General features: G+C 32.2%; 1 protein-coding gene across 3 annotated transcripts in view; it reads right to left on the reverse strand.

Moving 5' to 3' along the window:
- CEP162 (centrosomal protein 162) overlaps positions 1-13723 on the reverse strand; it is a 134541-nt gene that overhangs the window by 99101 nt on the left and 21717 nt on the right. The gene's annotated exons all lie outside the window — the stretch shown is intronic.

Raw genomic sequence — 13723 nt, forward strand, 5'->3', positions numbered from 1 at the left:
AATATTTATCTGGGAAAATATCTGGGAAAAGGAGCTGGGTAAGCTAAATAGCAAGAAAGAATAACAGATAAAATGCCATGATGGCATTCACAAAACACTACAAGATTCTAAAAGGAAAATGTCCAAGGCATTGGGTAGTTTTTTTATGTAGTACCTTTAGAAGGGAGTGAACAAGAAGCACCCAGGATGAGAACATACTGAGGGGGTTACAAGCTGTACAAATGAAGAAAATATTCTTGGTAATGAGAAGGTCCAGTATATACTTCAGTTCTTATCTATATTTCATTTTCAGAATGAATGTTTCTGATTTACTGAATAATAAGCATTTAATCAATATGCTATGACAGTTTAGGAAAGACTTTCCATCTTTACCTCTTTGTACTTATTCTTATTTCTAAAGAATCTGGGTTAAACTTCCATCAGTGATTTTTGAGATTATAAGCCAAAATAGAAAAAAGGCCAGGAATAAATCATATGATAGATATTATTTAGATTTTTTTTTTGCAAGGCAATGGGGTTAAGTGGCTTGCCCAAGGCCACACAGCTAGGTGATTATTAAGTGTCTGAGACCGGATTTGAACCCAGGTACTCCTGACTTAAGGGCCAGTGCTTTATCCACTGCACCTAGGTGCCCGATAGATATTATTTAAAATAAAGGATCATGGGGGCAGCTAGGTGGCATAGTGGATAAAGCAGCAGCCCTGGAGTCAGGAGGACGAGAGTTCAAAGTTAGGCTCAGACACTTAATAACTGCCTAGCTTGTGTGACCTTGGGCAAGTCACTTAAACCCAACTGCCTTAAAAATTAAAAAAAAATTTAAATAAAGGATTATTACAGAACAAAATGCATCTTTCATTAGTGGAAATGTCCCACTAATACTAGATGTGAAAATGTTATTTTTAAAGATACCAATTTTGTCTGTATATTCATTCCCTAATGAAAATGTATTATAATTTTCCTTAAGAAGTATAAGTGAGAGGCGGCTAGGTGGCGCAGTGGATAGAGCACTGGCCTTGGAGTCAGAAGTACCTGGGTTCAAATCCGGTCTCAGACACTTAATAATTACCTAGCTGTGTGGCTTTGGGCAAGCCACTTAGCCCCATTTGCCTTGCAAAAAACCTAAAAAATAAATAAAAAAAAATAAAAAAGTATAAGTGATATAAATCCACTGACATAACTGAAAGAGCCTAGAAACTACCCCTGTCACAAACATTTATCTAGAGAAAAGATACCATTATCAAAGGTTACAAAGAAGACTGTATGTGTTGTATATTGTTATATAGCTTTATATATGAATATTTGTATATATAATATACATATACAGATATACCTATAAGTGTAAATATACATACACAGATACATATAGGCACAGATATAATTTTATTAAGTAACAGAAGATTTATAAGCAGTTTTGTTTTGAAATTATGAGAAGGAAGTAAATCACAGAACAAGAGAACTTTGAGGGTCGGAAGGGACCTCAGCAGCGGTCTACTCCAACCCACATATGAGGAAATTCCTATTATCCCATAGGAGACAAATGGTCATCAGGCTTCTTTTTGAAACCCTCCAAGGAAGGGAAAGACCTAGCACATCTCAAGGAAGAACCTTCAACTTTTGGCCCACTCTGGTTGTCAGAAAAGTTTTTCTGATATTTAATCTAAATTGGCCTCTTTGCAATTTCCACTCATTGCTTCTGATTCTTCCTTTTGGAACCAAGTCATCCAAGTGCACTTATGGATAAAACTGTAAGGAAACTAAACATAAAAAAGAGACCTGTAAAATATTTTTAAAACAACTCTCTTCAATAGTGAGGATAGTGAAAAAAAAAGACAATTGGATTTTACCATCATAGACATGCTATTTGGAGAACTAGAAAAGTTCTGGAGGAAACAAAGATAAGAAAAGTAGTATTTTTAAAAAGCATACATAGAGCAATTAAAGTTTGAGGACATTGATTTTCAAGGTATCAAAAATCTTATCTTATTTTCACTAAATCACTAGGTTGGTCTAAAGAATATCAGGAACTGTATATCCATCTGTCTTTTTTGACATCTCTAAATTATTTTATGATGATAATATATAAGGTGTCAAGGGCATCTTTGATGAAGGTAAACATTAGAACAAATAAAATACTGTAATAGTTGGCATCTGTAGAAAATCATACAATTGACTGAAAGGTTGGAGAACACAAACACACACAGTAATTATTTATTGACTATAAGAATGCTTTTGCTTTGGTAGAACAAAGATGCCTTCAAGATTTTCTATTAATGCCAAGTTTTTCTCTTACTTGTATATTTTCTTATTTGTACATGACTTTGAAAGAACTAGCAGAAAAAAATAAATGCTCAATGCTCTAACTTCTGTCAGAAGAAATAAAATAGATAAATACATTTAGTCAATAATCAGTCAGTAAATATTTATTAAGTGCTTACCATATGCCAGACACTACACTAAAAATGTTTGCAATGGAAAGGCTCATGGTCTGTGAGAGCAGGCAGCAAGATATTACATATTAAAGGAAACGAGGTATAAAGATGTCATTTGAGAAATCTGTAACCAAAATAAGATGGACTAGAAAGAGCATTAACCTAGAAATGTCACTTATTTTAGAAAAAAAAAGATGCTATGCATTCTAGATGAGCAAATTTATGTGAAGAAATGTGGTACAGGATGGGCTGCCGTGGAAGTTTTATGATCTATAATACTGAAGAGACTAGCCACACTAATGAGATCACAGACCCAGTGGAATATTTTTTGTGTCAGCTTTTAATCACATAATTCTGTGGAAGTCAAAAAACACTGGTTTCCAAATTATTGATGATCATACTCTCTCAATAGTTACAACTGTATTATATATCCTTCCTTTTGCATAAAACTAAGCTTAGTTCCAGAATGCAAATCTGACTGTGTATAAATTCTATAAAGTCCATTGGAATTTACATTTTTAGAATACAAAATCTGATGTATTGCAACCATTTTAAACTTATAAGTACAATTAAACTTTAAAGCATTTGATGAGACTATTAACTAGAAATAGAAAAAATGAATGTAAAGTCATTCTTAAGTAACTTTGTAACTTGTTACAAATACCTTATGAATACAAATGAAATAAAATCAACCACAAAAATAATCTCTATTTCTCTGTTTTGGGTGGCAGAATAGATAGGTGGTTGTCTTAGAAATGAAATTTGATTCGTGAAAGGGTGGAAAAATTTTGGTTCCAAAAACACTGAATTTCAATATACTAAGTAAGAGTTATCATATTTTATATTAAACTTCAAACTAAAGTGTCAGTTTAAACATGGATACAGTAAGTTCAGCATACAACAACTCATCATTTGGTTGACAAAGTTAGGTATTGGATCAAGAGATAGATAGCAATACACTAATGCTAATCTTTCCCATTGATTCACCACTATTTCTTAGCCAAAGAGATTCTTTCGACTGGGATTGGAGAAAGGTTGATAGTTTGGAAAGCAGTGATGGATATGCAAAAAAGAACATCAGTAAAACTGATCTAGTTGAAAAAAAATTTTTAGAAGATATAAACAGAATAAATGTGTGTGTCATTTGAGAACTCTGTAACCAAGATAAAAGATGGACTAGACAGAACATAAGTATGAAATAACCTAGGAATAAATTACTTATTTTAGAAAAAAGATGCCATGAATACTGGGTGAGCCTCCTTGTAACAAATTTATGTGAAGATATAATTAAATTGTCATTAATCTAACATAATAAATTAAAATGGCATTATAATATATGTAAAATAATATAACAATATAATAACATAATAAACCCTTAGAAATGATGAAACAAAAATATCTAATGAGTTAAAGGCATTCCCAAGAAAAGAGTTCATTCATACGTTTTTCAAAGGTTGGCTAAGTGGATGTTCAGTCCAGTCTACCTGCCTCAAGAACAGAGTACAGTTATCCTGTGATTATGACCTCAAAGAACAGTAAACGCCATTGACCAGGGGAGCTGTAAATTACCAAAAAACTAAAGGATATAGCCCTAGAAATATAGATAACTTTGACTTTTGATATTGTTTCCTCCTTCCCATTCCTATTAGAGCACCAAATCTGAATTGGGTCATGGGAGAAACAAAACAACAAAATGTATCTCTTCATGGAGTGGAGGTCATCTTAATTTATCTGTAATTAACAAGCATTCAAGTTGCTTCAACAATTTTACATCTTCTTTTTTGCTGTTTATTGTCAGTTAAGACTAAATTAGAAAATGCAATGACAGTTGAAAACTTTACTGAATAAAAAATGGCTAAGCATAGTTATGGTAATTTTATGTACTACTGATAGATTCTTTATATCAAACTTTCAACACGTAGGCACTTTCTACTTTCTTTTCATGTTTTGACTTCTGGTTTCACTTAATTAAATTTGCCTTTTTATTTGAACTTAGCAATCATCAGTATGAACACAGATACAAAGAACAAGTAAGGGACTTGGATAAGAAGAGGTTAAAATTTAAATGTAATTCATTTTTTAAAAATATACATACAGGTTAACATGAAAATATTTTGCACGACTGCACAAGTATTTGTTGTTCAGTCATTTCAATCATGTCCAACTCTTCATGACTTCTATTGGGGTTTTCTTGGCAAAGATATAGGCAAGATTCATTTCCTTCCTCAGCTCATTTTTAAAGATGAAGAAACTAAGGCAAACAAGGTTAAGTGATTTGTCCTCAAATTGTTTGCTGCCATAAGGTATAGGGAGAGGAGAAAGGATTTAAAACTCAGAATTTAAAAAAAACAAATGTTAAAAAATTTTTTTTATATGTAATTGAGAAAAAAATAAGCAACATAAAAATATACATACACCTATCCTGTTTACATCTAAAACTTTTAAGTTTTCAACTAGATCAGTTTTTACTGGGTTTTTTTGCATATTAGTACTACTTTCCAGACTACTAACTCTTCTCCAACTCCAGAAGAGAGAGAATGGTGAAACAGTGGAATAGATTAGGTATAAAAGAAACAATAGTAAATGACTATGAGAATAATCTACTATACTGATAAACCCACAGACTCTTGCTTCTGAGATAAAAACTCACTATTTGACAAAACTGCTGGGAAAACTGGAAAAATAGCATCACAGAAACTATGCATAGACCAATATTTCACACTCTAAATCAAAATAACATCAAAATGGGTTCATTATTTATCCATAAAAGTGATACTACAAGCCAATTAAGAGAACAAAGAATAGCTTACCTGTCAGACCTTTGGAGAGGGGAGGAGTATATGACCAAACATCAGATAGAGAACATTTATAAAATACAAAAAAAAGGATTATTTTGATTAAATTAAAAAGGTTTTGCACAAATAAAATCAATGCAACAAAGATTAGAAGGAATGCAGAAAACTGGGAAAAAATTTTTACAGTTAGTAAGTTTGATAAAGGACTCATTTATAATTATATATTCTTATAAATTTCACTCATTTATCTATCTAAGTAATTCCCCAATTGATAAATGGTCAAAGGATAGAAACAAGTAGTTTTCAGATGAACAAATTAGGCAAATGAATAAAAATGCTCTAAATCATTATTGATTACAAATTCTGAGGTACTACCTCATACTTAACAAATTGGCTAAAATGTCAAAAATGGAAAGTGGTAAATGTAAGGGATGTGAGAAAACTGGGACACTAAAGCACTCTTAGGGGAGATGTGAATTAATCCAGTTATTCTAGAGAGCAATTTGGTACTATGGCCAAAGTGCCTAAGTATAAAAATATGCATATCCTTTGATTCAGCAATACCACAATCGTAAAAAAAGGGAAAAGACCTACATGGTTAAAAATATTTATAGTAGTTGTTTTTGTAGTGACAAAGAACAGAGGATGCCCAACAACTGGGTGAAGAAGTTGTGGTATATAAATGTGAAGAAACACTATTGTTCTGTAAGAAATCATGAGCAAGTAGATTTCAGAAAAACCTGGAACTGGATGAGTGAAATGAGCAGAATCAGAACACTGTACTTAATAATAACATTGTGTGATGATCAATTATGATAGTCTTAGTTCTTAGCAGTACAGTGATCAAAGGTAATTTTTTTTTTAGGTTTTTTGCAAGGCAAATGGGGTTAAGTGGCTTGCCCAAGGCCACACAGCTAGGTAATTATTAAGTGTCTGAGACCGGATTTGAACCCAGAGGTACTCCTGACTCCAAGGCTGGTGCTTTATCCACTATGCCACCTAGCCGCCCCCGATCAAAGGTAATTCTAAGACTTGTGATAAAAAATGCCATCCACATTCAGAGAAAGAGCTATGGAGTCTGATGCCAACCAAAATATATTATTTTAACTTTTAAAAAACTTTTTTTTTCTTTCAAATGTTTCCCCCCTTTTTGTTCTGGTTCTTCTTTGACAATATGACTAACATGACTAATACAGAAATATGTTAAAAAAGACTGTTTATGTATACTTGCTTTCTTGGGGAGGGAGAGGTAAGAGGGAGGTAAAAAAATATGGAACTCAAAATCTTAAAGAAAAAAGTATACTGAAAGCTATCTTTACATGGAATAGAAAAAAATAAAATTAAAATAAAAAAAGAATCTCTTGTATGCAAAGTGAAGTAAAACAAATTAATTTATTGTACATGTCTGGGAATTCTAGATTTTTAGTCTGTTATCCCACTATACAATGGTGAGAAATTATCTCAGAGCTTTACTTTCATTTTATCCCTAGCTTTACACAAAAGTCAAAGAGCTGAACAATATTATCTCTTCTTACATTATTCAAAGGAATTATGTAATTTTGTCATATGCAAGGGAGAAACTCTGGTAGAGAAAATTCTCAAAAGCAACATTATGCATTACCAAATCAAATGTTTCTTTCCTACACAAAAATAAGTATAGTGTGCCTTTAACTTTAAATTGTATGTATGTGTATTTTTGTTGTCAGATTCTACAATTTATGAACCCATTCAGGGTTTTCTTGGCAGAGATACTACATAGCTTGTTCTTTCCTTTTCCAGGTCATCTTACCATTGAAGAACTGAGGCAAAGAGGGTTAAGTGACTTTGCCAGGGTCACACAACTATTTAGTATCAAAGGCCAAATTTGAACTTAGGAAAATGAGTCTTCCTGATTCAGGGAAAGAGAGAGAGAGAGAGAGAGAGAGAGAGAGAGAGAGAGAGAGAGAGAGAGAGAGAGAGAGAGAGAGAGAGTGAGTTTAAAACAAGTTCACAGATTTATTCTAGCTGTGGAGGGAGAAATTTGCCACATAAATAAGGCTACTGTTGGAATATAACATTAAGATAAAAGTAATTCTTGGCAAAATACTATTTTCTTTTCTTATTTCTCCTTCATTTCAATACACACACACACACACACACACACACACACATCATTGCTATCTTGGGGAAAAATTATTTTTTTGCCTTTTTTATCTTTATTCAGTATTTTATTTTTCCCACTTACATGCAAAAACATTTTTTAACTTTTCTTTAAAACTTTGATTACAAATTCTCTTCCTCCCTACTCCTCTCCAGTGAAAAGGCTGGCAACTTTATATACATTATACATGTGTATTGAAGCAAAATATTTCGATAATAGTTTTGCTGCAGGGAAAAACATAGAAAAAATTAAAACCTCAAGAACAATAAGGAAAGCAAAAAAATATGCTTCAATCTGTATGCAGATACCATCAGTTCTTTCTCTAAGCATAGATAGCATTTTTCATCATAAGTTTTTTTTTGTTTCACCCCTGATTTTATTGGAAATGCTCTGAGTTTATTCTTGGGGAAAAAATTAAAAAGAGACATGCTGTGTGTTTAATTATATGTCAAATTTTTTCTTTTGGTAGTGGCACAGATAATTTTATGAAAGACAAAACAAGTGGGATATAAAGATTAAAAATTTAAATAAGTAAAATCAATGCAGTTAGAAAAGAAAACAAAGACTGGGGAAAATATTTTCATTAAACATTTCTGACAGAAGTCTGACATCCAAAATCTATAAAATGACACATCAATCCCTGATAAGTGATAAAAGAATATGAATAATTTTCAAGAGAAGAAATATAAACTGTCAACAATAAAAAATGTTCAAAATTGATAAGTGATATATAAATTAAAATATCACAGAGGTACCACTTCATACCAACCAAATTGTCAAAGATGAAAAAGATGAATGTTGGAAGGACTCTGAGAAAACAGGAAATTTATGACTGGTGGAAATGAACTGGTCAAACATAATGAGAAACAAATAAATTATGCAATAAGTAAAAATCCTTTTTGGCAGTCTCTCATTTCATTGGAGACTTTAACCTATTCACAATTTTAATAACCTCCCTTCTCCCCCCCCCCCCCTAGTTAACACTTAGTACAGGTGAATTATTCATAGCTTTAAATCTTCCCATCCCAATCTGTCATCCAATATCTTATGTTATATTCATTTATGGGGCTTTTTTCAAAGGAATGTTAATTTACTTCATCTCTATATTTACTCCTTTAAGCACTTCTAAAATGATGAGGAATATAACTTCTGTTTATACATTCTAGTTTTTACTCTTTATGTGCCTCATACACCATAAAAATTTTGAAAGGCAATCCTTGTTCCCTCCTCTGCCCAGCTCATACATTAGTGCAATGATAACATTCTCTCTTAAAGGAAGGAGTATGATACTGTGGAAGTTACTCATTATCCTGTGGGATAGGGCCCCATTCTATTGCATCTCCTTACAATCAGCCTCTGTCCAACCTAGGGTCAGAAATCTAATTATTGTTCCCCATGTTCATGCAATCACAGACTCCCTCAGGAAGCCAGGAAACTTCCCTCCTTTTTGGTGCAATTTAGTTTTAAGAGACCTCATTGTCAAGAGTTCCTGAGGTCCCTCCTTCATCCTTAAAATAAACTAAGGGTTACATTGCACATTCCTACCTCCTAGGGAATATGTATCTTCGTATCTCTCAAGTCTTTCCAGATAAAATCAGTTTTTCTCTTCTTGAAAGTAAGTTGTATTGCATTCTCCTTCCTCACCTCCTCTAGCCCAAGCAACTTTTTTCTGTACTTCCATAATCCCAAAATACTCTTAATGAGATAACAGATTTTAATCAGTGATACATTCACTAATTCAATTTTTCCTGCTTTGAATGAATGAAGCATTTCTTTAATATTTTAAAGAGAGACTCCTGTCTTTCCCTCAGGGTGTCTTGCTGCTTTGGCTAGCCTAGTTTGCCTTTCCTTTCTGACTCATTTTACTCCCTTGAGAGCTTTCTAATCCAATATGTTTTCTAAAGTCTTATTAGTTTCACAAATGAAAGTTTTAAAAATAACTTTGCCTTTTCCTAGAAGCATGAGAGAATTATGCTGCTTGGTCTACTCTTAATATATATATATATATTTTAAATTGTAAATTCCTGGAATTTAGTCAAGGTATTTCTTTGTGGGTTTAACTTGAGGTTTCTTTCTGTCAGCAACCCAAGAATTCTATTTACAGAGAATGTCTTTTTTTTAAAAAAATGTTAAACTGGGACTCAAGTATCCTTTCTGAATATAACAACAAATTTCTATTTTGCAGAATCATTATTAACCATTTCTTTATGGAGCCTTCTTTGTTTTCGTATTCACCCACAACTTTATAGAATGGTGTCTTTGCACAGTGTGTGTAAGGTAGTATATGGTTATTTAAAAATAGTGCAACAGAATAGATATTTTTGACATACTTATTGGGTTTATGATACATCCTTGATAGTGTAACTGTTCATGTACTATTCATCAAGTATAACTATACTTGATAATATAACAGTTGAATTCAGAAGATAGCAAGGTAAAGAATACAGGCAGAAATATGATCTTGATGAAGTTTATATTTAGTTCATGCCCCCTCCCTTATTTCTCTTTTTTCCCCCTTCTACCCTAAGACATTCAATGCTTTAGTTATTCTTTTTGTATAACCCAACACCCCCTCCCCCCCAACAAATTATGTTACTTGGGAACTGCATCTATGTTCTAAAATTATAACTTTTCTCACTTTGACAAGAAAACTACTATTTAGTATCAGTTATCTATCAGGAAGACAGACAAAATGAAATCACATTGACACATGCAAGGATACGATTTAGAAAATAAGAGACAGACTTTCTCTAAGATATTCCAGGCAGAATTTGGCTGAAATTTCTGATAGCTAGGATCTCACTGGTTTCCATCAAGCATTACACAGTTATCTAAGTTATCATCTATATTATTCTAGTGAGAATAGACTTATATTACTTTACACAATAAATTATTTTAAGACTGTGCAGATGAAATTTTAAAAAACTTAAATCACATTTTAAATACATCAAGAAATATCATGTAAAAGAAGATTTGCGGACCTACTTTTGTAAATCCAAGAAGTTTCATTATATAAATAATCATCCTTGTTTTATCTTTTCAGTAAGGATCTTAAATAACTGACAGAAAAGGTAGTTAACACTTCAAAAAAATTAAGTACTGGGAGAATAGGAAGAGAAATGGTAGAAGACTTACAAATCAAAACTATTCAACATTTTAAAAGGAATTTTTACATTATCCAAAAAAAAAATCAAACAAACCTTATTCTCATTAAGCAAAAGCAAACACTACACATTTTTTGTTTATGAGATAAGAATAACTTAACACCAAACACAAGGAGGGAAAATTTTCAGGATGTTTTCTACAAAATTTTCTAAAAATTAAAAATCTCTATACCCCAATGATTAAAATGCTTTAAAATATCCTAATGTTTATAAATATTGCATCTAAAATTTTATCACTTAAAATTTCTAATTTCACTTGAATAGTGATTAACACAGGTGACTTTTAAAAGTTTGTTTAAAATCTGTGATGACATGCAAAAGTTTTACCAAGTTTGTTAAGTCCTCATACAAGTCCTGATTGAAGACCTTACTAAGGTGCTACTCCATAGTATTTGCTTTTCCCTAGTTTCTATAATGATATGGCATCAATAGTTTTGTTAATTTAAGGGAAAAGAAATTCCTAGACTTCAGACAAATTTATTTTATTCATAGAACAAGAAGGAAATATCATTCTAATGGAATAAATAACCAAATACCTACTGCCAGTTCAAACTAGGTATAGGCAGTCAAAAGATAGTTCTAAAAGGATGATGCAGCAAGCCCAATAGGCTTCTTCTTTAGGAAGCAGTGTTTCCAGAATGGACCAGATGAGGCTGTTCCAAGCTATCTGATAAATATTTGCACCATAGAATGTGAGTGACTAAAGGCAATGCAAAGCTCTTTGAGCTTATCCTCCCCTCATTTTACAGATGAGATGATTGAGGTGTGGTCAAGTTAAGTGACTTGCCCAAGTTTATGTACCTAATTAGTAACTCAGCTGGAACTAAACTTCAAATCAAGTATTCTCCATACTCTACAATAAGGGTGTGCAGCAGGTCTCTACTGAAGCAGTTCTAAGTTGGATAAATAACAGCTGACAATTACTTTAGATAACATAGGCACAGGAAGGGTCAGTCTAGGGTACTCCTCCCCATTTTATATTCCTCTACCACAATTTATTCAACCACACCTCATTTGGTGAGCATCCACTTTGTTTCCAGTTCTGTTATAAGAAAAGTTGCTATAAATATTTTTGTACATATGGATCCTATAACCCTCATATGGGCTATTTTTGTTTTTGTTGTTGCAGTCACCATCCTCATCCTCCTCCTTTCAGGTATTCTTGAGAATGGATTCTTCTACAACTTCAAAATTGTACTGCCTTTAACATGGACTGCCTCTATTTAGATTGGGTCTAGTCCAGAGACTCTTGCTATATCTGTGCTACATATATGAACCTTGTGTAGTACACTGGGGATTCTAATGTACAAATGCAATTATGCCATAATCAGTAAAAGAGAAAAGATATTGTTAGAAACTATTCTCTGTTATCAACTTATCTGGGTTTTGCTATTTACTACTATCCTTCTGGTTTTATCCATTAGTTTATAGGAAGATGTGAACATGTATCCAGATCTTCTACAGATTTTTCTTTTATTCAACAAATATTTTAAAGGATACAATCCTATATTATAATTGCATAATAATTTATTTCAGATTTTTCTTTCTGAATAGGTATAGTGTAATATATATAGCAATACAAGTTTAAAACCCTTATCTATACATATATAAACAATATTGTTAATATATAAAAACAAGCAAAACAAAATAGTTTATATGCAGCAACTTACTTCTTGGATTCAATGGAAATAAAAACAATTTATGCTCTGCTAAAATGATGAATCACATATCTTTATTCCACACTCATTCCACAAACTGTATATCCTAGTGATATGCTTGATATGTACACATATACATATTCACATACATAAATGTACACACAGATGCACACATGCCATATAGATATATATACAAATACATATATCAAGCAAAACAAGTAAGTACATGATTTGATAAACAAAATGTTTTCTTCAAGGCTTCCCTCCAATAAGGTATTTCTTATTCCTATGTGTGTGTATATATATTTATATGTCTATATATAAGTATACACATATATGTCTTTGAAGGAACCACATGAACACATATGGTACACAGGTCCATTGTTTTAACATATGTATACACACACTATAGTTCCATCAAAGATGCCTTAACATCTGTTGTTAAATTTAGGTAACTTTGATGTATAAAAAAGGGAGACATATGTTCACCAAAGGTTTTTAACACTTTTATAGAGTCTGTCCTCTGCAAGGTCCAAATGGAGAAGAGATTCTCCATAGACATAAACATGTTGAGTTCTATGTGTATACAGGATATCCCGTTATCAGATTTGCAAAAGATAACTGGAATTCAGAGTCTGAAAGCTGAAAGTTTAGGGATGGATAAGTAGATATGAATCATCAACTCAGGTAACATTACTACACAATTGCAAATCAAAAATTACTACTATTTCTGAACAATTGAGGTTATATATCTTCAAGTGGGTAATGGAGATGATAGATGCTATAGCATATTATCAAAAATGAACTATGCATAATTTGTATAAAGAGACTCAGAGAGAAATTATACCTCTTATTCACATCATCCAGTAAATAGTACAGTAATATTTCTCTTGACATTGCAGGGATACTAAAGGTACTGTATAGGCTCTCAATGCCTTCTCTCTAAGAAAACTCAGAAGAGTTATGAAGGATGAGAAGACATGAAGAAGTAGACTACAATATGGGCTGTTGGAAGGAATATCTAGAGGGATGAGATCATGAAGTCAAAGAATTAAACTAATTAAGCATAAGTGTATGTATGTGTACATGCATATATTATGTATGTACATAATATTAATATGTAAATATACAATATTTATCCAATTTGAATTATTCCTTCAAAAAAAAAAAAGCTCAGCTGTATGCACATGGTCACACCACAAGTATATGTTGAAGTAGGATTCAAACTTTTATCTCCCTTGACCCCAAATCCATTATCCTCAGCATCAATTATGCTATGGCTCACCCATAATTTTGATTTTTCTGAGAAAAGCACACCACATGACTCACAGTCTTAAAGATTCATTGGGAGAATAAATGTGACCTATCCTATCTTCACTACTGAGCAAGTTCACAGTACCTTTATAACACTCCTCCCCAAAAAAGAGAGACATCTTTCTAACTATAAAGATTTAGAGAAACTTAGTGAAAGAGCTGTCTAGCCATCTATAAATCCTCAGTAACATGAATAAATTTTTCAATTTTTTTCTAGCAGGAA

The sequence above is a fragment of the Macrotis lagotis genome, chromosome 5 (genome assembly GCF_037893015.1).
Source record: "Macrotis lagotis isolate mMagLag1 chromosome 5, bilby.v1.9.chrom.fasta, whole genome shotgun sequence".
Taxonomy (NCBI): domain Eukaryota; kingdom Metazoa; phylum Chordata; class Mammalia; order Peramelemorphia; family Peramelidae; genus Macrotis; species Macrotis lagotis.